This window comes from Gymnoscopelus braueri (genome assembly GCF_963280865.1).
Source record: "Gymnoscopelus braueri genome assembly, chromosome: 8".
NCBI classification, from domain to species: domain Eukaryota; kingdom Metazoa; phylum Chordata; class Actinopteri; order Myctophiformes; family Myctophidae; genus Gymnoscopelus; species Gymnoscopelus braueri.
Genome location: NC_137609.1, coordinates 10,415,792 through 10,418,284, shown reverse-complemented (window position 1 = coordinate 10,418,284; position 2,493 = coordinate 10,415,792).

The following is a 2,493-nucleotide window of genomic DNA, read 5'->3' as shown; positions in this document are numbered from 1 at the left end:
GGTCCTTGAGGGGCTTCCAGCCCCCAGCTACATTAGTTCATATAGTCTATCGTAAAAATCTGTCAAATCTTTTTAACCCATACAATTGGCTATTTGAAAATGGCAATCCACAAGTTCACATATTGACATATACACGGTGTCACTCGTGAATATTCACAACAATCACGTTCACGTCCATATTTTATATGTGTTAATAAGTTGAGAGAGTTCAACTGAATCCCGGAATTCATGATTCCTCAAACCTTTTTTATCATACGGTAAATGACAGGTGATTATTTTTTGTGTGTTAATGTTGCACCCTAGAGGCAATCTAGAGTTACTGCAAGCCCATAACAAATATTCATTAGGATTTGAACTATGGGGCAAGGATTCAAACTGAACACAAGTAAAACTTGGTTCATTCATCGATACTTTTAAGAAGAATCTGAGAATTGTGCAACACACAAATGGCACAAAAAAGCAATCATTAAGGGACAGGTCGATTTTTAAAGAAGTGTACCCCTGGAGAAAATGTATGTGCCCTGATCTAAAATGGCATGACCCTCCATTTGACAAAAATAATTATCAATGACCCTCCCCAAGTGATAAAAAAAAAAAGATTAACCCTCCTCAGGAGTGTCACGATATATTGTCCGACATACCCTATCGTGATATTAAAATGTGACGATAGGTATTGTCATGATGTCATACTGTATCGTAATCTTTTTTTAATTATTATTTTATTTAAAAAAAACACTTAATTTGTTTTGCCGGTGAAAGTTATAGGAGTTCTTACTTTATGGTGTATGATATGAAATGTAAGCTTATCATAATCACAGTAATTATTAATCATGTCTTCCATCATATCCAAGGTATTTTGGAGAGAAATGAAACAGACTCCAGTCACTTTCAGTTTAAAGCACTGCAGAGGGGAGGCGTCTGTGTCCAGCTGATGCGTTACATGCATCAAAGCAATTACTGTATGCCTGTACACTCTCAAATAGGCCTACATCTAATCTAAGATTTTTTGCATGGTATTATACTGTATCTGGTATTATAAATATTTTTTTGAGCTGTTGGAAATAACTACTGTAGGCTGCACTTGGTTGCTAAGGTCCAGATGACAAAAATATGAGGTTTGTGGACTTTATAGTTATGCAGTATTATATTATATGTGTTATTAGTGTCTATCTGTCCTCTGAAACAATGGTGTTTATAGTTAGTGAGAACTTCACTTCTCCCTTAAGCTTGCACAAAAAAAGTTATTTTAAACTTAAGATGATGGCAAATGTTGATGATACTTGAGAAAAGAACATTAATAATGTATCATATTGATAACATATGCCCAACATCATGTATCGTATCGTGAAATTAGTGTATCTTGACACCCCTAACCCTCCCCATCAAATACAACAACATGACAGTGACAGTGCAGTCATACAGTGACTACACTGTTGCCTACATAAAACAAATTAGGCTATCAATTATGGCCTGATGATTCTGGTTTTACTTGTGGAGCTGGGCTGGTATTTATACACAACTGTCCATATAGCTCCAAATTAATCACATGCACAGAATCACTCCAAATGATTATGAATATCCATAAATTGGTCATTGTAACCTATCTGGTGTATGTTATTCTATGAGCAACAATAACACACTTAAAGGAGGATATCTCTGTGTTGGAAATTGGGATCATGCATCTCTCCAATATGCCTAATAGTCCATGAGCCAGGGGGGTTGGTCATTATCATCTAAGGGGAATAATGCTCATAGTGATTTTTTGTCAAGGTAGGCATGTCTAGAGTTAGAAAATATGTGATAGCCTTTCACCAATGGTAGCTTTATGGGTGCTATCATGCATTTTATTTTATTACACTAGGCGAAAATTGCATGGGTCAATATATGAAAACATACTACTTAACCCCCCCAAAAAATAAATACAAAAGGTTTTTCAATTGGTTCACCTCACGATTGACATTTTTTTTTGACACCTTTCAGGTATGCTGGAATCAGCCAGAACAGCTCTATAATGTAATTGTGCATCCTGGTGGGATGCATGTTATACAGTCATTCTTCAGCTGCATTGCAAAACGGATGCAAGGTTCAGCACTGGAAATGCATAATGGTTGCAGCATATGGGGGGCTGACAGGCACTTTCAGTGGTAAGTCCTGAGTGTATCAGCAGCACTCTTGAAGTGGTTTCTATCAAATGGGCCAAAGACATTTGAAGAGATACAGCAGTGGCCTACCTGGACACTGTGCATCTCCATCCTACTGGCTGACAGTGGGTAGACAACTTAATTTGTCCTACACTTCACATCCACCAGTTTGAATGTGCATGGAGACACATTGACATTAACTTGTCACCTTTTCTCTCATGACGCACATGATGAAGTACTTCTTCCGTGCGTGCCATGTGCAGTATAGTTGATATCTAACCCAGTGTCTGCTGAAGATGCATGTGCTCAATGCCATAGAGCAGGGGTATTCAACTAGATTGGGCAGGGGGCC